This window comes from Passer domesticus, chromosome 12 (assembly GCF_036417665.1).
Source record: "Passer domesticus isolate bPasDom1 chromosome 12, bPasDom1.hap1, whole genome shotgun sequence".
In the NCBI taxonomy this organism is placed as follows: domain Eukaryota; kingdom Metazoa; phylum Chordata; class Aves; order Passeriformes; family Passeridae; genus Passer; species Passer domesticus.
This window is the reverse complement of record NC_087485.1, coordinates 3,151,207-3,166,093: the sequence shown is the minus strand read 5'-3', so window position 1 is coordinate 3,166,093 and position 14,887 is coordinate 3,151,207. Positions and strand designations below refer to the sequence as shown.

Here is a 14,887-nt window from a genome sequence, read left to right as displayed (position 1 = left end):
AGGGAGAGAAGTGCTTTGGTACCTGTGTCAGTAAGGAATAAGTCCATTTGAGTGCTTGAAGTTGCAGAATGTCTGGTCCATGCTGGAGGTAAAATGAAGACACATATTAAAGGATCTTCAGCCTTCTATGAGTTTGGGTTTTTTTGTACTTCTGGTTTTTAGATGTTAATTTCTTGGTCGTATCTATCTGGGACTATTCAGATGGTGTTGTTTAATACTCATTAACAATTGACCTTCAAATTTTTTCTACTCATTTGTCTTTTTACCTAGACAAAAATAAGATTTCTGGCAGTGTCCAACTCTGACACACTGCCCAGGAGAGTAAGTTGTGACTTTTTGGCATCATTTCCATTTGTAACTTCATTTCTGCCTCTGATTTTATCCCCTGAAGAACAAAGCTATTATATTCCATGGGACTATACCAGCAAAAAGAGATTGAAGTGAGTAGAAAATCAGGCCAGGGATGTGGAAACATTTTTATTGCATTGACACTTTTTGATTTAATTTTCTTTTTTTAAACCATTCACTTGTGCAAAATATCATTATTGCAAAAGAAATGGAGCCATCACATTTATGAATGGAAGAAGACACTGCTGTCAATCTTAATATTCTTCATTGCTTCATCCTTTTCCAGTCTTGTCCCACTGTTGTTAATTTAGTTATTTTTAAGGAAAAGTTCTTTTTCTTTATCTATTATTCAAGTTGATTCTGGGCAATTTTAACCCATGTCAGATACCCCACTGTGTCAGAGGAGGAAAGTTGGGCTCCTAAAATGGTTTAATCCAGTGAGTTATCCCAGAGGATAACTGTGGGAATGTTTCCAGAGGGATAGGGAAGCAAGCAGCACTGAGCCACAGCAGTTATCCCCACTTGGGTCACCCATGGCTGGCACGTCCTCTGGCAGGAGAGACCCCTCTCTCTTTGGAAAACCAAAAAAAAAGGGGTCAGAAATGTGAGGTCACCTCAAATCCCTGTTAAACCCCCTCTTATTTAGTGCATTTCCCATTTTTCTTTGGAGGCAGCAGAATTATGGTGACAAGAACAGTTTTACTCACTGCCAAATCTTGGTTTTGCTCAGTTTTTGGAACTTTTCTCCTCTGACATTTAACAAAGGAAAACACCTCTCCTGCCAAAGACGGTTTATCCTCCCTCTAATACACATCCCTGCTGCTGTAAAATATATTATTAATGCTTTAATCAAGCAGCAGTGCTTTGATTAATGTCTTCTCCTGGGTCACGAGCAGCGAGGGAGCATCATTAAAACCCGAAGTTGAGTCATGGAAAGAGACATGGCAGGAGAGGAGCTTCAGAGTCTGTCATCAAGGAGCTCATCTCCTCGCTGGTGTCGTGTTTGGAGTCACCTGGCCGGTGTTGTTTGCTCCCTTCCTCCCCCTGGCATCCCTCCTGCCCGGCTTTGTGCCCCTGGCAAAGCTGAAACCCGAGCCCGGGGCTCCCCTCCTGCGGGCATCCATCACTGATCACAGCCCTGCACCTGCAGGAGAGCAGCACTGCGGCTCCAGAGCCAAAAAACAGCCCAAAAACACACCCAAAAACCCCATCCTGTTAGCAATCAAAGTGGTTTTCCTGCACTGGCAAAGATCATTTTTATACCAAGTAAGGAATTTGATAAACACTCGTATTTATGTCTTTTCAAAAGCTTTTTATTTTCATGCAGAGGGTGATATATAAAGAACATTTCCTCGCTGCCATTTGTGTATGGCTCACTTTCATGCATGTTTGACAAGTTTTCTTTGCCTCTACTATTTAACACTATATAACTTAATTTTCTTAATTCTTCTTGCTTGTATTGGACATCTTTATGTGCAGAAATAAATACACTTGTGCATACCTACTCTAGGATATAGATATGTCACAGATGGTGAATGAAGAATGATTTTGAGAAATATGAGGGGGGGGAAATCATTGCTGCGGTTCCTTTAAGAAATTTCTGGACTCTCACTAGGCAGGAATGGGGAGTTTTCTCTTTAACGCTGATTTTCAAACTGCAGAAATCATTTTCTGCATCACATTTCAGTGTTAGAATTTCCTTTAAAGGGATGCCCCGTGCTCCACGTTATTTTCTGTTTCACGACAGTTATTTTGAGAGAATTCATGCCCTTTTATTAACGAGAGAAATCAGGGGGCAGCAATTCCACTGGTGGATTATTCACAGCAGAGAACCCAAAGGGTTTTTCAGGATGTGGGCTCAGAGCTCACAAGCAGCAAATTTCAGGCTCAGCCCTAATTTTTGTCCTTCAGTGCAGAGTTCCAGGTTCCGTGCAAACTGATGTGTGAACCGGGCTGGTTTAGAGGTGTTAACAAAAGCCCAGTGATTATGGGCAATATTAGTGGCCCCTGCAGTAATTATCTTATGAAAGAGGCAGATTAAGCTCTCAGATGGGCAGGCAGATGCAGAGCTCTGGCGTGTGGGTGCCACTGGCAGATTGGGCTCCGATGAAGCATTTTTGAAACGTGAGCAAGGAGAGTTGTGTAACACAGCTTCTCACCCCTCTGGCTTTCCACAGATCACCTTCCTAGAAAATCCTAAAAAGGAAATTATTTCAGGAATTTCACAGCTTGGGGTGACCTGCTCCTGGTGGGTTCAGATCCCATGAACTGTATTTTTCAGCCTTTCTGGAGAATAATTTACTCTTGATCGCTTCTTTTCTCTGAGCTCTGAATTCTTGTTGTTGATCACAGCACAATGAGTAACCACACCAATTTTGGGGATTGCAGTGAAGTGACCTGCTGCTGTGGCTGCAGCTGGATCGAGGGGAATAAAACCTTGAAGGGCTAAAGGGTTAAAGTCCCTCACATACAAAAGAGAAAAGGAGAAAGAAATAAGGAACAAAACCTTGTATTTAAAGGCCTAATACTGGAGCAAAGTCCCTCAAATGTGCCCCATATATTAATTCAGCATCACTCATGTGGCTGGAAATGAAAGAAATGCTCCATTTGTTCTGAATGCTTTGGGTTTGCATTTAAAAGTAAAATTGCCAAGGCTCTACAGGCGTGTCATTTGTTGGGATTTTTCCTGCCTTTGTGTTTGCAGAGTTGGATAAACTTTATCACTTTAGTTTAACAGCAGATCTGGAAGATGTTTGCTCATGTGTTTTCTATATTCAGTATATCAACATCAACATTTTTTCATGGATTTTTCATGGATTTGTGGATAATTCTCTCTCTGGCTGGAAAACATAAATGCCAACTGGTAAAAATCAAGTGTGAGAGAAGATCTGGCTGTCTCAGTAAATAGATATCTATAGAGGTGATTTTTAACTCAATCCAGTGGTTCTTAAGACACATTTCATAAAGTGTTTCCTGTTAAAAGGCCAGACCAAAAAGATTTGAGAACTTTTTTTTTTTTTTTGAGAGAGGTGCATTTCCCTTCTTGAGCAAGCATTCCCTCACCTGAGACCCTGGGAGTTACCTGTGCAATAAATTCCTTTGCAATAAATTCATCACTGTTTCAGTGGTAATGCTTTAACTAAAGCTGTAATTTCCTAAACACTCACCTGTGTTTGCCGAACACACATTTTTTTCTGTTTCACTGTGTTTCTGTTTTCAGTTTGTTAAAACCTTCTTTTTTTTCCTTTCTTTTTTTCTTTCTTTTTTTGTGAGTGTAGAAGTACCCAGGCCAGCGGGGTAGAAGAATTTAAATATTTAGTATAATGAATATTTTATTATCTTCAGGATTATATTTGCACCTAAAAAGAGAGAAAAAGGAACATGTACTTCTCTCCATGTCTCAGACTGCCTGCAGCCTGGGCCCAGCAGCAACAGACTGTCTGAGAAAAATAACCACATTTTTGAGATTATACTGTGGGGTGGTGTTTGTGTAAGTGGCAGGAGTTTTGAAGACAATGTAACAAAGTTTGTGTCCCATTTGTGAAGGTGTTTTTGTATTTTTTAAAGTGTACACCCAGTAAAACCAATGGGAATTGTTATTGAGAAACAGGAGGTGACTTTGTGGTGCTGCTTGCATAGATTTCCTCAACCAGGAAATTCTGAATTTGTTGTTTTGCTCCAAATATTTGGAAAACCACCCACTCCCAGCACAGCTGGCAGCAGCCATGCCCCCAGGTTGGAGGAAAGTTTTTGGTGTGTTCCTCCTGCTCCATCCCTGCCAGGACCTCTCTGGAGAGCTCTGAGCTCCTTGTGCTCCCCAGAGGTGTGAGCCAGCACCTCCAGGACCCTGCATGATCCAGCACTGAAAAAAAACAAAACAAAACATTTTTTGAGGAATTTTTAAACATTCTCAGTGCTTATTTATTATATAGCTTTTGTAGCTGTCTCTCTTTAAGACTCAGGGCAAATTGTTCACAGGTTTTAAATTTATAAATCCAGCAACTTCTTTATTTAACCATAACATTTTTAAAAGGTCACCTGTGTATTTTGAAAAGCAAGAATAAAGCTAATTGCTGTGTAGTCCTCTAAAAAACCCTTTTTTTATCTGAAGATTTTGCCCAGCCCTGGCAGGACTGCAATAATTGAGACACCTGAGGGACAGGTTTTTATTCCAAACACAGGCATTAGTCAGGCTGCCACGCTCTGAAGTGGGGCTTTCCAAGGGTCTAGAGAAGAGGAAAACTTTCCTGGTGCACTTATTCTGATTTCCAGAATAAATGCTTGCAGAAATCAGAGATTTCCAATGCTGCTGTCAGTCCCAGGAGCAGCACAATTGTAGAATCACAGGATTGGGGAGGTTGGGAAAGAGCTCCAAGCCCAGCTGTGAGCCCAGCACCCCTGAGCCCTGGCCTCAGGTGCCACCTCCACAGGGTTCTGAACATTTTCAGGAATGGTGACTCCACCACTGCCATGGGCAGCCTGCTCCAATGCTTGGTAACCCTTTCTAGGTATAATTTTTTCAACTATTTCAAGTATTGTCAAATCTAAACCTCCTCTGGCTCAACCTGAGGCAGTTTCCTCCAGCCTTTGGGAGAAGAGTGAGCAAGGCAGAAGTAAATTAATCAAAATAATCTCTTTGACAAGTTCAGCAAGCTGGCACCACTGTCATCTCCCTTCTACACAAAGTGTCAGAATGAAACCCAGTTTCTGGGCTGAACTGAGAGCTCTGAGTGTTGCAGTACATTTAAGTGGCAGCTATTACACCTAGCCTGTGCAATGCCTTTATAACATATTTTATTTCTCCCTGCTAGCTTTTGTTTTAAACCAAGAGAAGGGCTTATATTAGAAACCATTCCTGTACACTTCTAAAACATCTGTAAAGGAGCAGGGAAAAGCAGATTGCTTCAGCAATGGGAGCAGGGAACAAGAATTGCAGTGGTGAGGACTAGAGCTGCCATTTGAGGTGCTCTCAGGTTCCCTCTGCCCCAGTTTGGGGCTGGGCTCCAGCTGGGCTCCCTGACACTGGAGCTCATCAAGCAAAAGGAAACTGATCCCTGCCTCTGCCTTGTCTGACACGTCCAGCCGACAGTTCCCTGCCATAATTAAATGGCAGAGCATTTGTTCCTGTGCCAAGGGGTGACAAAGGTGCCCCTTGGCAGTGCAGTTTATCCTCAGGCAACGCTTGCTGTGGGTTTTGAAGGGAGCTGTGTGACTCCAGCTGCTCTAAGATGTAAAATTACATCTGATATGTGGTTATGGCCCTCTCTTACCTCTCAGCAGGCTGCTTAGAGAGCACTGAGCAATTTCCTCTCCAACAAACAGCAAACTGGAGCTCAGGCACTTGGAGTACAGGCTGTAGGGGTGTGTCCCAGGTTTAGGAATATTTTATCCATCCGTGCTGCTCTGTCCTTAAAAACTCTCCATCCTGAAAGACCAGCTCAGAAATTCCAGATTGTTCTATTGCCTTCTCTAGTCCTCAGTGTGTATATAAATATAAATAAATACCAGAACCTTTTATCAGCCAAGGGATCCTCAGCACCTGCTCTGATCTGTGTGAGGGGTTACAAACCTGATTTCAGCAGCCTTGTGGCCACCCAGAGCATCCACTCCTCTCACTGTGAGCTTGCTCAATGATGAATTTTCTCACTGTTCTAAAACTCCCACTGGATTTTGTTGTGTCTATCCATATTAAGTAATGGAATTGTAAAATGGAAAAAAAAAAGCAGGTAGATCAGGAGTACATTGTTTGCTCTGGTGATGTGATCCAAATTTTTTTTTTAAAGTTTCTTTTTTCCCCCTTCTTCTTTAGACATCCTTCTAAAATAAATGACATAATGGAGCAGAACTAAAATACCTAGATTTTCATTTCAGCCTGATGTGAGCACCTCAGAGGGACAGAACAAGGGGAATGGGATGAATTTTGAAATGCCAGCAGCCTGGCTAATAGCCACATCATAAGCTACACACTGGCAAAAAAATGCATGTGCTGGGAGCCATGTGCATGTGTTGTGGTTGTTTTCATGAGGATGGAGCACAACGTGACTGTGGGGGTTTATAAACAGCAGAGGGACTGGAAATTGTTTGTGGGTTGGCGTAAGTAGGAGAAAAATCAAACTGCAAAGCATTTTGGTTCAGACTGTCCCACAGACCTCTGGGTACCTGAGAGATCATCACCAAGATTTTCATGAAACTGCAGGAGGAGGTACTTAAAGCTTGACTTTGCATTAATGGCTTGCTTGAGGAGCATGGGAGTAGCTGACACAGCCCTCTGTGCCCTGTGGCTGGGGAGGCTCTCCTTGGCAGGAACTCTGCTGCCTTTGGGCAGCCCCAGGGCCTGGGGGGGCTGCAGAAATCCTCCAGCTGCTTCCAGCACAGAGCAGTGTTTAGAGTGTGTGAATGATCCAAATGTGTGTGCTTCGAGTAAGGGAGAGAATGGAGAACTCTGCTGAAAACAGATATTTTTATTTAAATGTGGAATAAACCAGTGCAACTACGACTTCAGGTTTTCTTTCTGCAGAGATGTTGAAAGGCTTTGTGGAAAACCTTTCAAAAGGTCAAAGGTGCTAAATCACAAAGCTAAGGAATTTATTTTCCTGAATTTATTTTCCTGTTATTTTTACTTCAATGAAATAATGGTTAATTTCAATATGAAAATAAGGAGAAAATGTAGCTGTATTTAATGAGAGGAACCAAGAGACTAAAACCTTGACAACTGATTGTCTATCTAGATATTTTTTCTTTATATGTAAATCTATCTGCAACCTTTCATCTATGCATTTAAATGCAAGAAGTCCATAATATCTCTTTATATATTTATTATCATTTATTTCTGCTTGTATAATCCCACTTCTTTGTGTAGAATTGCTGCAATAATTGGTTATTTTCTCACAAGAGCAGAATGTGTCCACTGATAGCTGGTGCTGATAGAAGTGTCCTTCAATACTAAATTAAAAATATGTGATTCTATCATCATCTGTCTAGACCAGGGACTTTTACCCTCCTGCTGTCTGCTGCATCACGACAGTTTCCACATCTTTCCACAACTTCACCTCCAATTTAGGGACGAGCAGCAGCACACATGGCAACCAGAAATAGCCTGGCTTCCAGCAAAATGTCACTCACCCCATAAAGTTAATAAAAAAAGGTCCAATACCTTATTTTTTGCTGCCCTGCAGTTGCCATCTCACACGTCAGGAGGATTCACGTCCAAGGCTGTGGGAACGGCCATCTGTTCTGCCTGCACTCTGCTGATGCTTGGGAGTGCTGAATTACTCAGATGCTCTCATTTTTAGAGACATCTGGAAATGGTGGCCAGCAATTAAAAAAAAATAAAATAAAATACAGCAGCACAGAAAAAATTAAATTGGGCTGAGTGCCTTCTCCTTGGGATCATGAGAAATTTCAGCACATTTGTAGAATCAGGGAATGGTTTGGGTTGGAAAGGAACTTTAAAGCCCATCCAGTCTCACCTCAGCCATGGCAGGGACACCTCCCACTGTCCCAGGCTGCTCCAAGCCCCATCCAGCCTGGCCTTGGGCACTGCCAGGGATCCAGGGGCAGCCACAGCTGCTCTGGGCACCTGTGCCAGGGCCTGCCCACCCTCACAGGGAGGATTTTTTCCCTAATATCTCAACTAAATCTACTCAGAAAAATGTAATGAAGCAAGAGGGGATGATATCTTTAGTAAGTTTTACTGGTTTGTTTTCTTAACGACACCACAAAGCACATGGAGAAGTAGAAGAAGACAGTCAGGAGTGCAGAAAGGTGGAAAAATCAAACTGGATGAACTCAGTTGTGTACAGACAAATGGGGCACATTGTCCAAGCCTTTAGAATGAAAGTACTGTAATTATATCTTAGCATTGCAGTGTTAACTGGTGCAGGGGAATCCCAAAGGTGCACAAGCCAGTCCTGGATTCCAAGTGGGTTTTTAGCGCCAAGGTGACTTTGGCCCACACCAGGAGCCAAAGGAACATTTCCTGTGCTGTGTGATGGGACAATCCAGCTGGCAGCCCTGGGATCAGCTGTGCCTGGGCTGGAACACACATGGGTGATGGAAAATATGGAAATACCCTCCCAGAGAGAGGAGGAGAGGTTGTTCCCTGGTGAGGACAGCAGGCAGCTGCTGAGGGCTCACTTGGAGCACCTCCAGAGCCATCGAGCTGCTGCTTCACCTGCAGGGACAGGGAGCCTTTGGTGCAAGTGCAGAGTCAGGAGGAGGAGTGGGGAGAGCAGAACATGATTAATTATGGTTGTGTTCGAGGGTCCCAGGATGAGGGAGGAGATGAGAATCTTGATTCCATGCTTCAGAAGGCTGATTTAATGTAATATATGTAATATGATATTATATTATATTAAAATACTGTACTAAAACTATACTAAAAAGAATAGAGAGAAAAGCTCCATCAGAAAGCAGGAAAGGGAAAGGGAAAGGGAAAGGGAAAGGGAAAGGGAAAGGGAAAGGGAAAGGGAAAGGGAAAGGGAAAGGGAAAGGGAAAGGGAAAGGGAAAGGGAAAGGGAAAGGGAAAGGGAAAGGGAAAGGGAAAGGGAAAGGGAAAGGGAAAGGGAAAGGGAAAGGGAAAGGGAAAGGGAAAGGGAAAGGGAAAGGAAAGGAAAGGAAAGGAAAGGAAAGGAAAGGAAAGGAAAGGAAAGGAAAGGAAAGGAAAGGAAAGGAAAGGAAAGGAAAGGAAAGGAAAGGAAAGGAAAGATAATAAAATCTTGTGACTGCTCACAGCCTCAACATGGGTGGCTGCCATTGGTCATCAAGCAAAAACAATTTCACATGCTGGGTAAACAATTCTCCAAATCACATTTCAAAGCAGCAAAACATGGAGAAGCTGGAGCTTCCCAGCTTCTCAGGAGAAAAGATCCCGGGAAAAGGATTTTTCATAAAATTTGTCTGTGACAATTAATAACTCTGCATTAATTGCAGCCTCAATAAGCACGGCGTGGTGCCACCCAGGCAGTGAGGAACCAGCCCAGTCCCCAGGGATGGCAGCATCTGCCATGGGCAGCTTCTCCCTGCCAGGCTGTGCCACCTCACCTCTGTGCCTCCCCAAGGCATTTTCCCTTAAAACCAACTCTGTTTGGAAAGTAAATGAACATTCTAACAACATAATTTTTTTTTTTCCAGTACTGAAACAACCAGAAGATTTTTGCAATTCATTCTTTATTGCCTGAAATGACCAAAGTCTTCTGGAATTGCTTTTCTCTCTGATTTGTGTCAGAATTTGTGTCAGTATCTTTCTGACACGGGGTTTATGTCAGAGCACAGAGTTTTGATGGAGAAGTTTGGAGATCAATTAATTTAAACTTGAGCCTTGCTGTGAAGTCTCCTCCCAGCAGCTCTTGTTCAGGAACACAGTTTTTCATGTACTTAAATTTGAGTCAAACACACCAACAGGATTTCATATGGATGGAGCAGGTGCTTAACAGCACTATTGCCAACACCTGCAGCTAAATCACAAATTAATCTTTGCAAATTTTGTTTATAAAAAACCCAAAGATGTTATCCCACTTGTACCTCCTGCTTGGCTCTGAAAGGTATGTTTAGATTAGATTTTTAATCTTTTCACAGCAATAATGAAGTCTGAATGTTGAATTTCTTTTTTATTATTCTTTTTTATTTCCTATGGGCTAGAACTCTTGGAGTCACCAACTTGCTGGACCTGCAATTAAAAAGAAGAGGGGAAAGAACCAAAGAATGGGAAATGAAATTGAAAATATTGGCTATTGGCTTAAATTGTGTATTGCTGCTGCGAAACCTAAAAGTAAATATTTTGTACAAGGAAATGCTGCTCACAGCCTGGGCAGGTGTTTTGCACCTGTGGCCCTGTCAAGTTCTGGCTTTTACCTTTATTTAGCAGCAATCTTTGCAGGTGAAATATTTTCACACAAATCTTCCTCTCGTGCAAAGGTCTTGAACACCTGGACAGCGAGCTGTGAGACCACAAAAAGTGGGATTTTATGTGTCAGAATTGATATTTCTTCACCTGCTTGGCTGTGCAGAGCAAACTTTTACACTGGAACTTGTGAATTTCAGAGACACAAATTCACCTTTTAGAGGAAACATGGCTTGTGGGGGCTGCTAAAAGCATAATGTCAGAAATGAATGTCCAATCTTTTCTCTTGTTTACCATCATTTGATTGCTTCAGGATTAAATACGAAGTGTTGTGCAGTAATACACAGGCTGTCTGTGTCTGCTGCAGGACATTATTCCTTACAGAACAAATTGGAATTGACTCATTTTACTTGAGCATGTGTTTGTTCACATATATATTAATTATATGTATTAATTCACATTAATATGATATATAATATTACATTAATATATATGTCATATAATTCTATAATAATAATGTATGTAAGATTTAATAATTATAAATTATATATTATAAATTATAGGTTATATAACATATAGTATATAATATATGTTATAGTATATGTTATATAATATATATTGTGTAACATATGTTATATAAAATATAATATAGGTTATATAACATGATATAACACATACTCTATCATATTTTTATATGTTATAATATATAAAATAATATATAATATATAAATGTATTATTTTATAATATATATTATACAATATAGAATAATAATTTGTATAATAATATGTTCACATATATGTTAAATATTCATATATATATATATATTGAATTTTGAAGTGGATTTTCTGCCTTTATTGCAGCAAAAGAATTAAATACAAGGCTTAGTGCTCATTTTATGGGGGTTTTTTTGGGTTTTGCTGCTGCCCCATGGGTTTGGAGGCAGCCCCTCACTCAGTCACATGTTTTACTGCATCCAGGTTCCTTTGGAGCCTGAATCCTCAGTGAGCAGCCCACAGATGGCAGCTTGTGCCAGCACTCCTGGGTTCATTACTCCCCGTTTCAGATGGCTATTTAATTTGTTATCACTTTTGGCTGGAAAACTGGCTGCTCACGCAATCAAATGCCTGCTTTCTGTCAGGCCCCGGGCATTTATTTTCATTACTGGGGTTGCCTCAAAAAATAAAAAAAAGGAAAAAACCCAACCTGGAGGCTGGGTGTTGGAGTGGAGCTCGTTGGAGAGCTGGGTGTCCATCTGCTGTGTGAGTTTGGAATAAACAGAGATCCTCAGGAGGTGTGAGAGCAGGATCTTAACCACAGCCACAGGGAACGGTGCCTGCCTGAGATTTAACTCAATTTGGGAGACCTTAAAGGAGGGGAGAGCCCAGGAGGCATGAAAATAAAGTGGAAATTTTCACCCTCAGCGCCCCTCAGTTGCTCTGCTTGCAATTTCAGCAGAGTTTCCAATTCCATTCCCGGCTCCTTAAATTACACGGCATCCCTGCTACCTCAAAAACCTTTCTGCAACACTTGTGCCAACTTTGCATTTCCTCACTCTCTGACCACCAAGCTGAGGGATTAGAGCAGAGCTGGGCAAGCCAAGCCCTGAGCTGGCACAGGGACCATTCTGGGCCACAGTTCACTCATTATTGCCGTTTGTTGACATGTTCTCTGTAATTTAAGGAGCTGTCTGCTTTCCCTGGCACTAAAGTCAGATGGGTGGCTGGGATTTTCTGCCCTGCACTTGATTATTTCTTCTGTCTCCACACTAAGAGCCCAATCTGTCACTGGATTATGTACATTGACTTAGCAGTGAGGTTTTAAGGCTGAAATGAGTGTAAGAGAATTGGCTGCTGAAATCCTGAGGCCCTTGGGTCTGCGAGAGTGAAATATTGGGAGGGGAGGACTGAACAGAAATAATATTCTGCACAACCCAGCCAATATATGGAAGCCAAAGAGCAAAGGCAAGCAAATAATTCCTTTATATTCCCAACACAAAATTTTTAATTTTTAATTTGGTATATAGGTAACAGGGGGTCTTAAAAGGCCATTAGCCAAGGATTTCCTCTTGGCTGATTTTTTCTTACAACAGAATCCCCCTGATTCTTAAATTCATTAAAATAAAATAACATAGCAGCATTTCCCTTAATTAACCATGAGAAATATTTAATATTTTTAAGGTTTCTGGGCAGAAATGTGTGTATTTTAGTAACCAGATATCAGCCAGCTGCCTTCCCCCAGGTCCTGCCCTGGTAACACCACACCAAGGTCCAGCAGTTCTCTCTGGCTCCTGCTCAATGGTCCATTTTCATTTGGACCCTCTAATCCAGGTACTTGAGTCCACAAAGCTACTGATTCCTAAAGAAACAGTCACCATGAACAATTCTTTCTAGAAATTATTCAGATTTTGCCTTTAATAAATGAGAAATTTAAAAAAAAAATTAAAATTCTATCAAAATAAGACAATTGGTGGGTTTTTAGAAAGTGACCATTTTTCCATTTCAGTATTCCAGGTATCTCCATCTCAAAAATGAGATGCTTCACATGGGAACAAAATGTTTTGGGCCGCACAGAACCGATGACAAGAAATCTGAATTTCTCTTCCTCGAGGAGTTTCAAAGTGTTGATGGATTGTCCTGATGCTCCACATGAAACACTTCCAAAATCCTACAGCTCTTCGGGGAAGAGGAAAAATCTTCCCACTCAGTTCTTGCGGCAACGGAGGTATTTCATACTGAACTTTAAAAACATTGACAGATTTCTCCCCGCAGCCAAAGGAAGGCAGAGAGAGTTTATGTGTTTCAAAGAAAATTGAGATGCTGGCAGACAACATCAATGTCTGTGTGTGTGTCTTTCAAAATGCAGTTGTCACCCAATGCAGTTGTAATATGAATCATACCCTGAAGAGTTATATAAGGTTTGGGCTGTGAGTAAAAGCTGGGGTTTATTTTCCCCCAGGGAGAATTTGAATCTACAGAAAAATTTTGAATCTAGTGAAAAATAAAAAAATAAAATCTTAATATACTATAAGAAAAATAAACAATAAAATATTAAAATAAAATATCATTGAGATAGTATTATATATTATATATGTTATGTGTGTTATATACTATATATATATCATATATAACATATCTGTTATATATTATATGTTATATGTTGTATATATTGTATGTTATATATTATATATTATATATTATAAATTATATATTGTGTATTATATGTTATATATTTTATGTTATGTATTATGTACTATAAAGAGATGTGTTATATATTAGTAATATATTTTATATATTATATATATTATATAATATATATTTTATACACATAAATATATTTTCTATATTATATATATATATTATATTTTATATAATATATATATTTTTTTTGTTAATTGTAACAATAACTGAAAAGCTGGAAGCCCCAGAATTAGGAGCCTATTTAAGTGAGTTCAGTATATTGTATTTATAAATGGATAAATATCAGTGCACAGAGGGTCAGTTTAGAGAACAGCTTTTGTGGCCTGAATTTAGCAACCACTCCATTCTGATGATAAATAAGAAAGGTCCCCTTGGTTATGTAAAAAGGAGAGGGAAGCATCTCAGTGAATAATCCCCAGGGATTACAGGGTGCCAGTGAAAGTCCAGTATTAGCCAGCAGCCAATGGCTTCACATCTGGAACTGGGAGCCCAGAGGCAGCTGGGGGGTGACACTCATTAAAAATAGATCTGCCGCAGGGCTAAGATGATTATTGGTGCTGATTTGCAGGATTAGACACGGGCAGCAGTCTGTCAGGCTATTTCTTCACTTGAGCGCACAAAACCTCCTCCAGGGCCGGTGCAAAGAGGGGTTTGTGGCTGGGGAAGGGAGGATTTGGGATTTGGGAGGGGACAGGGAGGATTTGGGAGGGGAGAGGGAGGACACTTCCCTCTGCTCCTCTGCCGTGGTGCTTGGAGCAGAGCTGAGCTCACCCCAGACCTGCAGAGATTTGTGTGGCTGGAACGCTGGAGATGGGAATGATGAACGGGATCTCCCTGCCCGTGCTGTGGAGCCTTTGCAGCTGGATTGATGTCCAGTGCAAGGAAATTGCAGGGGAGCACGAAGGTACAAAGATCATAAAGAAAAGCTTCATAAAGTCAGGCCTGCTCTCCTAAAATCAGTGGCTGGCCTTGTCAAGCTGGCACTGTGCAGGTTCCCATGTGAAAGAATCCTGGTGTGAGCAGTTCACTAACATGACAATCTATTCCTGGGTGAAAAACAACTGACCCCTCTATAAACTGGTTTTACACCGTTAGAAAAATGAAAACTATCACAAACAACTTTTCCTGCAGGTACACTCTGAGAGTTTGAGTGACCAATCAATACAGAACAACAATTTGTTACTGACCAATAAAGTAATTGGCAAGGAAGCTCCTGACCAACTGGAGTCCCACACCAGGTCTGTAACACTGCATAAAAAGGAGTTTTGTGAATAAAGAATGGGCTTTTTGCACCATGAAGAAAATGGAGTCCTGTGTGATTTATTCCCATAAACAGGGAGTTACAGGTTCATTTCTTTGAAGGGAATCTGGATACATGGGATGGACTGAGAGTGGAGGATGCAATTCATAGTTTTATTTTACAATAAACAAATCAGAAATAACAGTGTGCAAAAACCTGACTGGGAAACCTTTGTGTTCCTTGTTACTAATTCCTCTTTA

At 41.0% G+C, this 14,887-nt stretch overlaps 1 long non-coding RNA gene across 1 annotated transcript; it reads left to right on the top strand.

Moving 5' to 3' along the window:
• The first annotated feature begins 3,686 nt into the window (after window positions 1-3,686).
• On the top strand, window positions 3,687-14,670 carry LOC135279289 (uncharacterized). Its single transcript, XR_010346584.1, has 3 exons — window positions 3,687-6,550; window positions 12,693-12,911; window positions 14,519-14,670. It is a non-coding gene; the product is annotated as an uncharacterized LOC135279289 (long non-coding RNA).
• Window positions 14,671-14,887: the final 217 nt, after the last annotated feature.